Consider the following 16,180-nt stretch of genomic DNA (forward strand, 5'->3'; position numbering starts at 1 on the left):
TGCTGACATGATGCTGCTTGTGGTAAGTTCTCTTGGAATGAGGGTCATCTCGATGCCATTGAGTACGGAGATGACCTGAGGCTGGTGTTCTTCATACTGTCTTCCTGGAAGGTGGGAGTTTAGCCTCTGCTTGCATACCTCTAGGGACAGGAGACTCACTCCTTCCTGGTTGGACAGCTCTGCTAGAAGCTGATCCTCTATGGAGCTCAGACTTGCCTCTGCGTGGGCTTCCTCTTTGAAGTGTCTAGCTGTGCCCTTGGGGCCACCAGGACCTGGACCGCGGTGGAGGACCAGAACGTGGCTGGGCCCCACGTGAAGAGCTGAGTAGGAGCCGCACAGGCTCTTGGGCCCGGGTGTGGGTCCAGCTCCCCTGGTTATGGCCGAGTTGGGGGTGTGACAGCAATTCCTGCCTCACAGGGTTCTTCTAAGATTTAAGCGGACAGAGATATTTTAATGTCTAACATGGTTTTTGGAATCTGCTAATAATCATCTTTTTGGAGCCAGTAACCACTGAATGGGTTAATCTGTTGCAGAGAGAAGCTTCAAACGAGCCAAGTTTTTAAACATTCATTACTCTTTCGGCTTCAAGGTGTTTTTAAAAAAATTATTTTATGCTTCTTTTAAAATTCATCAGCTTGGGGCAAGCTGGCTCCCTTAATAACAGCACTAAGAAAATGTTGATAAGGCTCTGCCAATAACAGATAGTCCTCCGGCAGGGAGGCCGCATCGGTGCCGTATCTGGACACTCCAGTCTTCCTACTTGGTCTTTTCAAGGGGCCAGACCCCTCTAGACCCTCGTCCATGGCTGTGTCCCCTGGTGTCATATGTCCCACTTTCCCTGCAGGGGACAGGGCAGTCGAAGGGAGGGCAAGCAAGGACCCCGAAGAAAGAAGGAAGTGGGCCATGCTCCCACCCTACTGTGTTCCAGGTTTGGATAAAATTTGGGTTTGCTTTCCCCACTTTTGTTCTCATTCCCATCATACATTATTATACTCACAGGCATCATGGAACTCCCAGGGACAGGGCACACGGGCCTCCCAGTCCTTCCCTTTCATGCTGGTCCTGAACGAGTTATGGAATCCTGAACTTAGAAGAGACCTGAGAGATTGTTCAACTGGGCTGTCTGTCCAGGAGAAGGATGCTATGGCTTAAATGTTTGTGTGTTGCCCCCCGCAATAATCCCCTAGGTGACAGTATTGGGAGGTGATTAAATCATGAGGGTGGAGCCCTCGCTATGGGGATTAGCGCTCTTATGAAAGAGACCCAGGGAGCGCCCCCTTCTTCTGCCGTGTGAGGACACGACGAGAAGTCTGCAACCTGGGAGAGGGCCCTCGCCCACCACGCTGTCTCCCTGATCATGGACTTCCAGCCTCCAGACTTGTGAGAAATAAATTTCTGTTGTTTATAAGCCACTCAGTCTGTGGTATTTTGTTATAGCAGCTCGAACGGACTAAGACAAGGCGTTACTGCCAACAGGGGTCCCTGGAGGGGGTGCGGGGGCCCAGAGCCCCCTGCCACTCCCTCAGTGGTGGAACTCCTCACCTTGCAGAAGGACCTAGGAGAGGGGAAGGGTCATTGAAGCAAGAAGAAATGGGAGTTCCTGTCCTGCCTGCACTGCTGAGTGGCTACATGACGTTGGACAAGGTGCTGCCCCTCTCTGGGTCTCTATTTCTTCACTTGCCAGCTTGGCAGTTTGGCCCAGCTGCTGATAATAACCTAGAAGTCATCATTGCTTGGGTGCTTTGTATGCACTAGATTCTGAGTTAAGTGTATCAGGTAAGTGATCCATTTTCACTCTCCCAACAGCTCTAATTTTCTTTGGAGAATCCAAGTGTCAATAAAGATCATATTAAATTTTAGGTCTTTTGTGTGTCTGAAAGCTATTCCAGCCGCACGTTTACATATTTGCAGACATCGCCCTCTTGATAAAGAGCAAGGAATTTCCAATTAGATACAGTATCAGTCAGGATTAGATATTGCTGTATGTAACAGAAATCCCAAAGTAACAAGGGCTTAAACACCTAAGGGTTTAGTTTATTGCACAAAAGTAGTCAGGAAGTTGGCAGCACAGCAGTGCAGGGCTGGTGTGGAAGCTCCAGGAATTCATCAAGGACCCAGGCTCCTTCCATCTTTATGCTCTGCTGCACAAAACTCCCATCCTCAAGGTCATCACATGATCCAAGAAGACTCCTAGAGCTCCAACCATCAACAGCTGCCCTGGAGGCAGAAGGAAGAGGAAGAGAGGAAGGGCGGAAAGAAGTGTACTTCCGCTGAGTCAGCTCCCTTTAGGCAGTCTTCCTGGAAAGTCCACACTTCACTTCCGCTTGCACGTCATTGGCCAGAGCTCAGTCCTATGGTCACATCCACCTGCAAGGGGAAGATGAGAATCGTAGTCTATTAACTGGGCACATTGCTACCCTGAATAAAATCTGGGTTCTGTTCCTAAGGAAGAAGGGAAGGAACCCTGGCTGGCAAATGGGAATCTGTTACAGATGCCTTTTTGCAAAGGACTGTATGTATAATCACAGGCCGAGTAGACCATTTTGTAGGTGTATTAATGTAGCTGTTGGAACCTGGAACATAAAATACCAATGCTTGTATCAGCCAGGATTCTTTTGGTTGCAAGTGACAGAAATCCCATCACTGACTGGGTTAAACAATAAGGAAGTTTACAAGCCCAGGAATTTCACTTCCAGAGGTAGGGGCAGTTTCAGGGCTGGTTGATACACCAGCTCACCAACGTCGCGGAGCCTGGAGTCCATCCACCCATCTATTCTCTTGTGTTGGTGTTGGCTTAATCAGAGGCAACTGGCTACACTGGTTCCAAGAATTGTGTCCAGACCCAATAATATCCAGGTAAAGACAAGACAGCATTATGTCCAGGGAGTCTCTCTTAGGAGCTAGAAAATGTTCTCAAAAGTCTCTCCTGCCTCAGTGGCCATTGGATCATAATCTACTCCTGGACGGATCGTTGGCAAGGGGCAAGGGCAAAGAGACCATGTCTGGAGCTGGGATCAGCTTCTTTGAAGCTCCTGGCTGCCTAGGGGAGTAGTAGATATCTGAAAAAAATTGGGGTCCTGTGAGTAGGGGCCAAAACAGGAAGCATGCTGGTAGGTGGCCAACAGTGTGCATTATAGTCTGGAGGTGACTGTTATCATTTCCGTTTTGCAGCAAGGGGATTGAGGCTCAGAGAGGTAAAGTCACTTATTTGAAGTTGAATAGCCAATGGGCAGCAGAGATAGAGCCTGAACCAGAGAGGATTGTCACAGATCTAACACCAGGCCCTGCAATCAGAGGAGGGAGGGGTCTCAGAAGTCATCTCTAGTGCTTTCCAAGCTTCAGCCATTCATCCACCACCTTTGTGATTTTTTCCCTCATATTCGCTTATATCTGCATGATAATTTACTCAATATTTTTACTTAAATAATGTCACCTTTATAATTTTTGTTCAAATAAACTCACAAGTTTTACATAAACAATTGCATTTAAAAAGGAAACACAAAGTGACATAAATGGAAAACTAGTATTGCTTTCCGGAAATAGAAGGTAAATCATGAAAAGAAATGCAATGAAAGCAAGCCCTCTTTTTCGTTCTAGAGAGATGCCATTCCATGAGAGAGGTGCTGAGCTCCAGGTCCGCTCTGTCCCTGTTATGAAGAATGACCAGGAGTGATGGAAGCGCTAAGGACTCACCAGCACCAGGCCGAGACCGCCTCCTGGATGAAACCAGGACTCCAGGGAAGGAAGCCCAGTGGTGCGTTCTTATGATGCAATTCAATACCATGTAAGGCTCCTCCACGTACGTCTGAAATCGTCCCACATACCATTCTTTTAGAAAACGGAACTTGGGTTGAAGCCTGACCGGTTAGGGACTGCCGCATTGCACGCGATGACGAGATCTCGGGGCACGCGGCAACGCGCATTCATTCTTGGAGCTCTGCCACGGAGCTGGCCCTCGGCCGATCCAGGCAGGACTTGATTAGGTGACTCTGTTGTCTAGCCGGGAATAGCGTTGGCAAGCTGTTTCTGTGAAAAGTCAGAGAGTAAACACTTTAGGCTTTGTGGACCACGCAGTCTCTGTCCCAAAGACGCCGCGCTGCCGTTGGGATGCAGAAGCAGCACAGACACCGCACGGGAATAGGCAGGCTGTGTTTCAATAAAACTTTATTTATGAACACTGACATTCGAATTTCAGATGATTTTCACATGTGAAACAGTAGTCTTCTTTTGTTTTTTGTTTTTTTTCCAACCATTTAAAGTTGTAGAAACATTCTTAGCTGTAGGGCCAAACAGAGACAGGTGCAGGAATGGAGTTGACCTGAGGACCATAGTTTGCTCACCTCTGGTCCAAAACAAAAGCTGTCACTGTCTGCCTGGCTGGCTTCCTGGATGTGTGTCTGTGGAACTGAACAGGGCCCCGCACATAGAAGCGTCCACATCTGGTTGGATGCTCTGTTGTAGCCATCTTGAAACTATTAATACTTTTTGAATAAGGGACTCCATATTTTCATTTTGCAGTGGGACCTGCAAACTATGTAGCCAGTCCTGGCCCCTGCTCACGAGATGTGTGGAGCCCTGGAGAATCATCTCCCAACTGTGGTCTCACTGGTGCATGCCCCCCTCATGGTGATGGCAGAACTCAGGAAGCTAAGTGGAAACATCTAGATTTTCTTAAGGTCTAGGTCTGAAACAGGCCCACTGTCACTTCTGTCCACCTTCTGTTGGCCAAAGCAGGTCATATGGCCAAGGCCAAAGTCAAGGAAAGGGGAAATATATCCTGTTTTTTTTTAATGAGAGGGACTCTAACGTCACATGACAAAGGACTTGGATAAGGGGAGAGGTGAAGAATTGAGGCCAATAATGCCATGTACCACCACCCCTGTCAGACTGTGTTAATCATTCTGGTTGTTTGCATACCTCCAGTACCAAAAAACTCATTACTTGGTCCTCTTGTCTGTAAGCTATATTAGTCCCCTGTTCCATCAGCCCAGGCAGGCGCACACAAAAGGCTTGTGTGCGTCCTGAGGCTGATTTTGGGGGCAGCCATCCTAAAGAGACTTTCCTTCCCCTCTAAGGGAGCAGGAAGACAAACAGCATGGGATTGATTTCATTCACCTAGAAGCAAGAGACTAGAACTAGCTGGCTTTTCTAACGTATGAGCCAGCACGCCAATCTCCTCCCACAAGCTTTCAGCCGGCTCCCTTTCCTGGAAGAGGCCTCTTGGGGATCTCAGTACCTTGGATAGCACCTTCGTGCTGCAAAACAGGAGGAAAATATGTCTGGCGCACATTCTGCTTGCGGAATTCTTTCTAGGTTTTAAACACATTTGAATAAACAGAGTGAGTCCACAAACATATATCTGACTATACCACTTCCCCACTTAAAGCCCTTTTCTGGCTCCCACAGCCCACATTTGGCCTCATATCATGGCCCTCTGAGACCTGGCCACTGCCTGCCTGCACACTGCGTTTCCTGCCACAGTCTGCTCACTGTGAGCATCTGGACACAGCGGTCAGCTTCCACCTAACGGCCTTTGCACCCACTGTCATACTTTGGAGGTCACCAGTGTGATACGCCATCTCAAACACTTCTAAACCAAAAAGGGAAAAGCTATTGGCTCGTGTAATTGAATATCCAGTGCTGGAGGGAGCGTCAGGTGTGCAGAGGTGCCTTGAAGGATAGATATGCTTTCCTCTGGGTTGGCTCCATCCTCAGGCAGGCACTCCCCTCCTGGAGATCAGCAGCAGCTCCAGGGGAGAAAGAAAGTCTCTTTTCCAAACTTTCCAGCGAAGGGCCCAGGGCTGACTCTCACTGGCTTATTGGGGTCGTGTCCATTATTAAACTAAAACTGCGGGAACTGGAGTGTACCGACATCAGGCCTGAATCATAAACCCACTGCTGTATCTGGGAGGAAGCGGTTATCTTCACATAAACCACGGGGACCTAGCGAGGAGATTCCCCAGAGGGAAATCAGGGGCTGGTTACTAAATGAAGAGCAGAGGCTGGGAAGCCCAGACAGCAGACGTCCCCGCCCTCTGGTTGCTCTGTCTGGAACGCTCCCCCCCCGGGCTTCTCTACCTGGCAAAATCCCGCTCATCCTCCTGGCCCCACCTCTAGTGTCGCCCCCTCTTCCAGACCCCTCACCACAATCTAGAGCAAGTCACTCCCTTCTATGTGCCTCCATCCTATCCCACCACCCTCTGCTGCCACGTGTCTCGTGGGGCTGCCTGCCTCTGGAAGAGGTTGATGAACTTGGCCAAACTCCTCAGTTTCACAGCCTGTGCCAGTTCACGCCCTCCCTGATTTCTGCACGTCCCTGGCTTTCCTCCCCTGTGGCCCTCAGCTCCTGCATTGTGTGTGTCGTCTCAGATTGGCTACTGCTATGCACACCTTGGTGCCTTCCCCATCTCCACACGCTCACAAAAAAACCCTATCCCACTTGTGATTTTGTGGGTTTAATAGCTTGACTGAGGACCTGAGGGTGACAGAGGAGTCACAGGGCTCACAGCAGAGCCTTTTGCCATTAGGCTGGTCCCCCACTTGCCTCCTGCCCCCTTACACCCTTCTCCTCAGAGCAGCACCCCCCTGGGCCCAGCCTTGCAAGGCACAGACCTGCCAGTCGCGTCTCCACTTGCCTACCACTCTTCCCCCCTGCCTGCTCCTTTCCCCCCTAATTCTGGTGAATCATTTACATGGTGAAAATTCTAACGGGCTGTTGAGTCCCTCTCCTCTCAGCAGGCTCTGGGCTCCTTGCATCCAGGTCCTCTCTGCGACTCCGGTGCCTGAGACAAGGCACAGCGCGGGCAGGTGCTCAGTCGAGGCTGAATTCAAAAACTAGTTTTGACAAAAAGCTGCATTTAAAAAAAATCAGCAAGGATGTCTTTGGCTCTGCAGGGAGTGCAGAGAGTGTGGGTGACTGATGATTTCAGCAGAAATGCCACAGGACGCACGGGTGCTCAATTATTTATGGGGCGAGGAGACGTGTTCCCAGAGCATGGTGCTATATCCCGAGGATGCCAGGGCTGGGGGGTGACTCTGTTCCTCGGAGTCCCTGCAGTCCTGCTCTGCGGCTGCCAGGGAGGCGCCTTTTAGCGTCCGCTTGCAGCAATAAAGAACAGTCTGTTTCGGAGCTCAGTTCTGCTCCTGCCTGGTTACTGTCTCTCAGTGTGCTGGCAAGGGTGGCAAGGCGAGAGTAGGACAGGGGGCTCTGGGCTCAAGTCCTACTCTGCCCTGGGTCCCTCTGCACTTCCCCCTCTCTGGGCTGCCATTTCTCATCTGTGCAGGGGAGACCAGCATCACTTCCCTGCCAGGGGACCAGGGGCTTTCAGGCGAGCAGTAACCTGCCTGGGCTCACAGCCCGACACGGGGTGCACACAGCAGGTGCCTGTTCGATGTAGTCCCATGCCCTGTCCTGGCTGAGCTGAGTCCAGCTTGACCCCGTGAGGCTCTGGGTTCTTTCAGTCTCTCATCAGGTGCAGAGTTTCCGTATGGATTTTAAAAAAAGCTTTACAGAAGATTTGCTTTTCATTCGAACCAGTGGGTAAAGGTTGTATAATTATCTGCAAGGGATTTCTTCTTGTTTGTGCAAGAAAGAGTTGAAGGGTTTCAGGCAAGACGGTTTGTGCTTTTCTCAATAGCAGAGGATAGGTCAGTTCCAAGGGCAGGAGTCGTGCTGGTCCTGGGGCCAGAGGGTGTGCTGGTCCTATAGGACAGTCAGGCAGTCCTGAACTCCCGCCTTGTACTTGGAACCCCCAGAAGTGGTTGGGGATGGAGGCAGCCCCTGCAGCCTTGTCCCCATTGCTGCTGGCTCTGATTTTCCCCATGAATTTCCACGTTTGGGTACATTCTATGATGTTCATATGATGACCCCCAGACTGTGATCACAGAGCCATCCTAAGGTCTGGTCACAGGTGCTTAAGAAACGATTGTTGAATGAATTATTTGATGAGGAAACAGCCTTGCACTTGAGGTGAGAGGGAGCCGGATGCAAATTTTGTGTGTGCTCGGCTAAGGGTCTGTTCCCTTTGAATGTCGATTTCTTTGTTTGTGAAAGTGGGTATAAAGCCATGCACTTTGCTGCATGTTCGCGCACGCAACGCGATGGCGGTTGGAGAAGCAACGGCACGTGGTTAGTGCTCACCCAGTGGTGGTTTCTCCGGGGACTGCCTAGCTGCCTTCTTCAGAGTATTACAAGCCTCCGTTTTCCCTTTATTGTTCCCTAAATAAATAATTTTCTCCTTAAGTACTGCCTTCTAGATAAATAAAACTCTCTTATTTAATTTGATTGTTTTCTTGTTTGTTTAATTACTACCATTAAAACCTTAATGCTTTCCTGTATTTTTCATGGCAGATGTGATATTTTAGCTCCACTTTGGGTTACTGTATTTGTCAAGTTTCTGCTGTTGCAAGTATCAGAAACCTGATTCGAAGTGGCTTACAGGAAAGGGGGCATCTCTGGGTTTCTGTGGTGAAATATTCTAGGGAGCCACTTTACCCAAGATGGGCTGGGACGAGCGTCTGCTTCTGGCTCAGCTCTCCCTCACCCTTGAGCAGAGCAGCCTTTTGCTTCCATCCCTTCCTCTCAACAGCACCATTGAAAGAGCTTTCCCCGCGCACTAGAGACGCCAAGAGTCCTGGGGCTTGGATCCAAACCCTGCGACTGGGGACTGGGACATGCTGGCCAGCCCTGCTGGGCTCCACGCGGGGAGCTGAGGGTGGAGACTCGGCCCCATCTGAACCTCGTGGACTGCGGAGGCGGGGGTGGGTCCCCTGGGGAGCAGGAGTCGGGGTTCTGCTATCCGAGCCCGGGGAACAGCAGTAAGGATTATCACCATTTCTATTTTACAGGTGAAGAAGCAACTCTGCCCACTCTGTTCCATTAGCACCTAACTCGACACCCTCTGATAAGCTTATTTCCTCCAAAAATGGCCCCTGGGAATCACACAGTCCACTTGTAAAGCCCCTTGGGACCCAGGCTGCTTGTGTCGACTTCGGAGTCTGTCGAGGGCCACAGATTGGGCCTGGTGGTGAGGGGCTGGGGTGGGATCGCTGAAGAAGGTCGAGGTCGGCCTTTGTCACAGCCCCTTGTCAAGGGCCCGCATGGCGATCTGGTGCGGGTCCCCGTCCTGGGTCTTTATTCCCTCATCTGTGAGATAGAAACAAACAGCTTTGTCCTCCTAGAGAGGTTTGGAGGGCTCGCCAAGGTGGTGAGCACTGAGCAAACACTCGGTGATCGCAGAGTTGACCCTGAATCTGTGTGACCTTAGGCAAGTCCCTTCAGCTATTTGAACTGTAGAGGGAGATAAGGACAATCCCGCATCCAGGGTTGGGCATGCAGGAGGTGCTCAATAAGGGTTTGGAGACTGAGAGGAGAGGGGACTTTGTAAACTATAAGTACCTACCCAGTGCCAGGTGTTTTCATCCACATGATCTCACTGTTACTTAGTCTCTGCTATTTAGATGAGGAAACTGAGGCTCAGAGAGGCACACTTACTTCTCCAAGATCACACAGCTCAGGGGCTTCAAGCTTACATCCTTGACACTGCTCCAGTTGCTTCCCCAGGGAGTTGGGAGGCCGCTTCTGTACCCCTCATCCCTCAGGGCCTGGCTCAGAGATCACCTCTGGGGAGGTCTCCCTGGGGTTCCTCAGCTGGGTTGGGACCCCAGCTCGGTTTTCCCTCAGCACCCTAGGCCCCCATCGCAGCTTTCACTCCCTGGGGTTGTAATTGTCCATGTGTCTGTCCTCCGCCATGGGACTGGGGTCAGGCCTCATGTGCCTCAGAGACCCTGGCCCCTGGGGTGCTGCTGACAGCGAGGATGGAGCTCGCTAAATGCAGACACATGGTATGGTAAAGGGAGAGCTTCGGCGTCACCCCCAGTTCTCGTGGTGGACCTTGAGCAGGGCCCCGAACCTCCTTGAGCCTCAGTTCTCATCTGGAATGGAAACAGCAGTGCCTTCTCGGCGGTGCTGTTGTCAGGACAGAAGTAGTGTGATAACAGCAGCCGACACTCTTTGACGCCTTACTCCTTCTATTGATTTTCTCCAACAATCTTTTAAGGCAGACACTCGAGTCGTGTGCATTTTATGGAGAAGAAGCAGACTGAGAGAGGGGAACCGATCTGCCCAAACTGCATGGCTGGAATCTCCACCATGGTGCTGGGCTGGCCCAAGTGGCATCCGTAACAGTGACATCCGACACAATGAGTGTGCACAGAATAAGGAATGGGGGTGCTCCACACACCTCCCCACCATGTGGGTCCCCTGGCCCTCGTTCAATACACACTTGGCCAAACGGCCTTGGGCAGGCTACTGGGCTGTAGCTGGCTGGGGGGCTTCTGGAAGGAGGGCATTTGGGTCAGAAGAGAGGTCTTACCCAGGCAGCCCTGAGAAGCAGCTGGGCTCGTCAAATCTGGTGTTCTGATCTGGAGAAATCGCTGCCCCCTCCCCCGTCTTCATTGCATCTTTCTCTTAGCAGAACCTCTTCCTTCCGGGGAAGAGCTGCAGCAGCCGCCACATTTCCCTCAGGAGCAGCCTCCGACATTGCCAGGACACTCCATCGAGGAAGGAAGGGCTGAGGGAGGTGCAGCACAGGGTGGCCCGGGCACAGGACAGCCTGGGCTCAAATCCTTGTTCTGACATTCACTGGCTGTGTGACCTTGGCTGCGTCACATTCCCTCTCAGAAGATGGGAGCAACCAGCTGTCTCGGGTGGGGAGTGAATGAGGCATCAGTAAAAGGCCCTGGCGCCCAGCAGGGGCTCAGAAATGCTTTCTCTGTCTTCCTCCCGCTCCGCTCTTTCCTGAGACGCCCTCCGAGAGCCTGCCAGGCCCAGATGTGGCAGAGGATCCCAGGTTCTTCGAAGCCCCGCGGTGTTTGGAGCTGGTTACACAAGTCAATGTGATTCCAGTATGAGGGCACCTCCCCTGGCTCAGTGTCCTTGTCCGGGCATAATAAGATGTCCCTCTGCCAGGGAGTGCACTGTCCTGGCCTCCTTCAGCCTGGAGGCCCCAGGTGAGAGACCCATGGTAGAGGGGTGGGTGCCTGCCTGACCCCGTGCCCCACACGCACCCCCCACCAGCCTCCTGAGGCCCCTGGATGGGATCTTGTAGGACTCAAGGAGAGGAGGAGGTCTGAGGGTGGGGACGCTTTCTTAATCTCCCTCCTCAGGCTTGGCTGAGGTCACGCACTCAGCCAGAGGCAGGTCGGAAGCTGGGGGCTCTGGAACCTTGTTTTCTGCCCTCAGAGCTGGATGACCACGTCAGGGAGCCCTCAGGGAAGAGCTGGGGAGATTCAGAGTAAGAGGGAGGGGGCAGTGGGCACATGGGTGGGGGTGGCAGTTGTGGGGGACCTGAGAGACTGTCCCCCTGCACAGCCAGAGAGTGTTGGGGCTGAGGCGGGCACTGGGGAGGGGGCAGGGAGCGGGGAGGAGAGGTGCCCAGCCAGCTTTTCCCAGAGGGCTAAAGGAAAAGTAAGTTTAGGAGGCAGACTTGGACCCACTGTCAGCAAGAGAATGATTTGCCAGAGAAGTAAGCTCCCTTCTCTGGAGGCATTTAAGTAGATAGTCATGACCATCGGGCAGAGACATGGAAGGGCGAGGGCACCAGGACCCTCAAGGACCCTTCCTGATTCTCTGTGTCTGGGGCAGATGACAGATGATCTGACTGAGCCTTTGTTCGGCGTGACCTTGGCCTTTCAAAGAAGACCCCAGGGAGAGAATCCCTGGGCTGGCTTTTGGGGCCCTGTGAAGGACAGGGCGCTGCAGCCCTTGGCGAGGAGTCAGTAATGCTTCTCTTTCCTCATCTCAAGGATGGCAGCTGTTGACTCTCCCGCAGCTCAGCATCTGGTTCCGACAGACTCATGGAGGGTCATGTTCCAGGAGCTGCAAGTGACCGAAGAGCAGATGGGGAGCTCATTACCTAAGACCGAAAGGACAAGGAAGGTTGGGGGGCTGTGGGAGGGCACCTGGGTGAGGTGGCCCCCTGAGAGGTTGGGATCCTATGGGAAGCATTCTAGGCACGACCAGGGGAGCCGGGAGTGTGGACAAGCTTCCTCAGAAAGGTGGCGGGAAGCACAGTCTTGTAGGATGGGAAGAATCGGGGACGAGGGAGGAGACACATTGCAGGCGACTCCCAAGCCTGAGACCAGTGCCAGAGGCTGGATCTGTCGACACTTATTTGGTGGCAACCGCTAGAAATGGGATTAAGCTTAAATGGGATTTGTTGTTGTTTTTTTTCACATAATTGAGAAGTCCTGAATTGGCTTCAGGCATGGCTGGATCCAGATTCTCAAATAATGTCACCATCGCTTTCTGTTACTCAAGTCTGCTTTCCCTGTGTATTGTCTCAAGAAATGGCCACCAGCAGCAATTTCTTTCCCAGGAGCTCCAGAATAAGTATCAAGAACGGTCTCATTGCTCTAGCTGGGGCCATACCCACCCTGATACCCCTTAGCATCTGACATCTCACCTCTGGTTGTCTTGCTCCACACTGGGCTCCCTCCATCACCCGAAGATGGACCACCTCCCTGGACGGCTCAGCCTGGTCTCTAGGGCTTGGTCCCCAGCAGAGCCTGGACTCAGACGGCTGCAGGATTCCCTAGAAGCCAGTCCACAAAATCCAGAGACAAAAGGGGCTTTTACCCCCAAATAAAAGGCCCTGGGCTTTTGCCACTGAAAACAAGAACCAGTTCCCGGGTTGCAAGAGGCACAAGAACAGATAACAATTTGGAAAAAATATCTTGTATTTGCCTAGTTCTACAATTTACGAAATTCTCTCATTGTTCTCTCATTTGAGGCTTCTGCCAAACTCACTAGGAAGGTGTTACTCACATTTTTCAGATGCAGAAACTGAAGCTTAAAGATGAGTGACTTGCCCAGGGTCACACGGCTAACTAGTGAGGGAGCCAGCTTGAGGCCAGCTTCTCATCTCTAGAAACCTGCTATTTAATGACTGCGATGTGGAGGGGCCTGGTGAGTGTGGATGTGAGTGTGACTGGATGTGTGTGTGTGTGTGTGGTAGATGACTATGAGGTCCTTGCATCTCTGTAGGCCTCAGTGACCCCACATACTGGGATTCTGCTGGACAGAAGGACTACTGAGGGCAGGCATGCTTGCCCAAAAAAACCATTACTGATGAGGCCCAGAGAAGCCAGGGGCCTGCCTAAGGTTGCACAGCAAATGGCAGGTGAGCTGTGATGAACACCCAGGGCTTCTGTCTGCGCGAAGGGCCCCTCTCTCTCTCACTCACCCTGCCCTGTCCCCCCACAGGCCTTGCCTCCTCAGCTGGCTCTCATACGCCCTGAAGGAGGATTCTCGCCTGCTCCCCCTACATCCTCACCTTTCCATGCTCCTGGCTGCAGGGCTGGGCCCAAGGGCCCAGGGGGAGTTACGGGGCTGGAGTCCCGGCCCAGACTTACTGTATTGCATTGTGTCGTGGACCTTTGCTGGTCTTTGGACACCCAGCCTCCCTGCCCTCTTCCTGTGCTGTGGGTGGAGTCATCCTGGGGCTGTCCATCAAGGTGTCGAGGGTTCTCCAGGCCCGGTCAGGGGGGTGGCCTTACTCCAGGGTCTGAATCACAGGGAGAGGCCACCAGAGGTCCTTCATCGCAGTGGTGGCACCTGGCAGAGAGTGGGAGAGCTCCCTCCCTCTGGGCCCCCGGCGCTGCGCTGGCGTTTGCTGAACTCAATCCTCCAGCTTTCCCTTCGTTTTTCCGAGCTCCCTGACTTCCTTCCAGCAGATCCAGTTCCCTCAAGTCAGGGTTTAGGGCTCGCAGCCAAGGGCTCCTGATGGTGCAGACAGAAACCCAAGTGGGTAGTGGGAGAGAAAGTATTTCCCGAAGACTTCCCCAGAGCGATGCAGTGCACACTTATTGAGCACCGACTGTGTGCTGGCCCCTGGACACTGGTTCTAGAGAGGCATCAGTCTCCCTGGCAGCCTGGAGGAGCTCGCAGTCTGTGGGCAAAGGGACAGCAGAGGGACAGGGACCAGTGTCAGCTCCGCTGGGCCCGTGTCTCCCACATAATAAACTCCCAACTGCTCATTCAGCTGTCACCCGGAGGGTTTGCTCTGCTTCCTCTCATTGACCCCAAAAACCCAATGAACTGCTCATGATGTCTTAATGAAGAATTAACCAATAGTCAATCTGCATTTGGCAGTTTACTATTTCCAGAGACTCCTGGGGGCACCACAGAAACCCTGCAGGTGCTCGGATTTGGGAAGGAACGTGCCTAATTCACACTGCCAGGAGGGAAGTGGCAGACCGGGGGTTCGATCCTGATCTGCCTGACTCCTCGGCGCTGGTTTCTTCTGTTAAACTGTGCAGATGAGGAGCTGCAGGGTGGTCGGGCTGGGCTGCGGTGTCTTCTGCAGATGGAATGCTTAGGGACCAGCAGTGACTTGCAGGTGGAGGAGCATCCATGTTCCCGCACTGCCCCCTGGTGGCCTCCCTGTGCCCAGCCTCGGGGTGTGCGAGCATGGAGCTGGGAGTTTTAGGCTGGTAGCCGTGGGTAGTTTCCGGGAGACCCTCCTGGTGGAAAAGCCCCTGCTTTTGGACAGCTGAATGTTTAAGAACAGAAAACAGATGTCCATGTATTTGCTTATTTGTGGAAAACGTGTTCCTTCATTAATTCATTCAAGCCATCTCCAGAGATCTCAGGCCCCAGGCTGCAATGCTGATGACTCAGCACAGCCCTCGCCCTCGGGGAGGGTCAGACCCACGGGTAGACGCCCATGATGCAGGGAGCTGTGTGCACCGTGAGCCACGCCCAGGGCATCCTGGGAGCCCTAACCCAGGTGGGAACGGGGAGCAGGGGCAGGCAGGGAAAGGCTGGTTAAGGACCATGGTGATAGGTGGGGTGAGTGTGGGAGGGCGACTGGGCTCAGATGGCACAGAAGGGAGAGGCTAGCTGGCTGTGAAGCCGATGGCCCGAAGCTCCAGGGGCCCTCACTTTTCAGGGCTCTGGGCTTCTTCCCCAGCCTGGCAATTAGAGCAGAACACCATTTTGTGCTCTTTTCCTTCAGGACATCCACCCCAAATTGTGTAAGCATCAGGGGCTCCACCAAACTTGGCTCTGCCCCCAGACAAGGGGAGCCAAGGCCAGGTGCGCAAGAACGTGGAGCAGGCAGAGCGGAGGGTGGGGTGTCGTGGCAGCGGAGCAGCCGAGGATAGAATGATAGAGGCAGAGAGCGGCAGGTGGGCTCAGCTAAGAAGCACAGCCTCTGTCCTGAGGGCAATGGGCTCCCATGAAAACCTTTTGAGCAGAGGAGTGGCCAGGCCACTTCTGAGTTAGAAAGTTCCTACAGAACAAGGAGTTCTCCCACTGCAAGCCCAGACCTGGGCAGAGGGACCTGTGCCATGGTTCCCATGGTTAGGAAGACCCCACTCTGGTCCTCTAGCCACGCTGCTCTCCATGGGCGGAGTCCATGGGTCCAGGAGGATGTGCCCACTTGGAGCCCTCGCCAACCCCCCTCTTCCAGATCACACCGTGATTCCAGGATCTGCACAGGCCTTGCCCCAGCTCCAGCCTCTGGAGCAAGGACAACACTGACCTGACAGTGTGTGCATGGCTAGGCCCAAGGACAGCTGTTTTGGGGGCGTAGAGAGGGAATTGGAGGGGCCTACTGGAGGGCGGCAGGCAGCTGGAGGTAGGGGAGGGTGGCTGCCTCTGTGGCTTCTCTTGGTGACCTTCCTTCTCTCCACAGTGACCTATGAACACCTGTGCCACGCCATGTGCTGGGCTCACCCAGGGCCAGGCCAGGCGGGGTCTCCTGGGCCAGCTGTGCTCTACAGGCCTGGGTGCGACTGGCAGGAAGGGCCAGGAAGAGGTCCCACAGGCGGTTGTGGAATCCAGAGGCACAAGGGGTGTTCTGCAAGGAGACGGGCTGAGGGTTGACCGTGCCTGGTCCAGAGACACATGGCAGAGGGAAGGGCGGGGGAGGGGGCTAGACCTGAGGCCGTACGAGGAGCCCGCTGCTCACATTTCTTGGCTCTGGGTGTGTAACACGGGAGTAGGTCAAGCGGCTTAAGAGTCCAGGGCCGGGTTAGAAACACAAGAGGAGAAGCCACTCTCAGGGCTGGGGAGCTTCATCTGGGGGGGGGGTGGTGTGGCCCATCTCTGGCAGTCTGGTCTCTGGGACACGGGCCAGACTTCCCGTTCCCTCAAGCATGGGATTCCCAGTGTGTC

The sequence above is a fragment of the Equus przewalskii genome, chromosome 13 (genome assembly GCF_037783145.1).
Source record: "Equus przewalskii isolate Varuska chromosome 13, EquPr2, whole genome shotgun sequence".
Classification (NCBI taxonomy): domain Eukaryota; kingdom Metazoa; phylum Chordata; class Mammalia; order Perissodactyla; family Equidae; genus Equus; species Equus przewalskii.